The sequence below is a fragment of the Dreissena polymorpha genome, chromosome 7, assembly GCF_020536995.1.
Source record: "Dreissena polymorpha isolate Duluth1 chromosome 7, UMN_Dpol_1.0, whole genome shotgun sequence".
In the NCBI taxonomy this organism is placed as follows: Eukaryota; Metazoa; Mollusca; class Bivalvia; order Myida; family Dreissenidae; genus Dreissena; species Dreissena polymorpha.
This window is the reverse complement of record NC_068361.1, coordinates 69,326,708-69,327,998: the sequence shown is the minus strand read 5'-3', so window position 1 is coordinate 69,327,998 and position 1,291 is coordinate 69,326,708.

Sequence of the window (1,291 nt, the reverse complement as noted above, 5' to 3'; positions counted from 1 at the left end):
GATATCACATATACGATGCAACATAATATTCAATCTTTACGGATCTTGAAATGCAGTCTTAACGACTTTTGATTGTTTGCTATGAATATATGTATAAATGTTTTTGTATAGATTACACATTTAAGACAACATGGTTTTTTTAAAAGGCGTCGGCAAAGTAATGCGATAACTGCATATATCTTCAAGGTGCGTGCGGACTAAGGCTAGATCTTTTATGAATTGTTTAATTTAAAAAATAATGCACTTTGTTTCAAACTGAGCGTTAGATTTTTATGGAACGCCTCGTCTGTCTCCTGTTTACTATATATATATATCGGCTGTTTCATTAAAATGATGTGGGTTTAAATCACATGATAATTATGTGGTTATGCTAGTATGTTGTGTGTTTGCAATAGTATGCTGTGTGTTTGTGATGGTATGCTGTGTTTGTGTGATGATATGATGTGTGTGTGTCATAGTATGTTGTTTGTATCATTGAAAATGATGTGGGTTTAAATAATATAACATGTGCTTGCAAAAGTATGTTGTGTGTTTGTGATGGTTTCCTGTTTGTTTGTCATGGTATGCTGTGTTTTTGTCATGGTATGTTTTGTTTTTGTCATGGTATGTTGTGTGTTTGTCATGGTATGCTGTGTGTGTGTGTCATGGTATGCTGTGTGTTTGTCATGGTATGCTGTGTATTTGTCATGGTATGCTGTGTGTTTATTATGATATGACGTGTGTTTGTCATGGTATGCTTTGTGTTTATTATGGTATGAAGTGTGGTTGTTGTACTATACTGTGGGTTTATTTAACATGATGTCCTTTTTATTCGCTATGATATAACTGAGAGTTATTTTCATTCGGAACACTCGGTTCTTGTCAAAGATTTTATGGTTACGTCATACGTATGTTCGTCAGCCCGTATTTCCGTCTGTCCGTGCGTCTGTCTGTTTGTGTTTTTTGTTTGTCCGTCTTTCTTTCTATCTGTTTTTGTGTTTGTCCGTCCGCCGATCGGTCAGTCCGTATGCCCGTATATCCGACAGACGGACATACGGTAAGACAGACAGACGGATGTACGGACGCAGGGAGGGACAGACGGACCGGCAGACGGAAAGACAGATGCACGGACGGACGGAAATAGGGATACACGAACGGATGCACGGTTAAATGGTAATACAGATATACGGACGGACAAACGAACGGACGTACAAACGGACAGAGGGACGGACAGACAGACAGACAGAAAAACAGTCAGGCAGACGAACAGAAAAGACGCATGGAGAGATGGAAATAAGGACGCTCGCGCGGA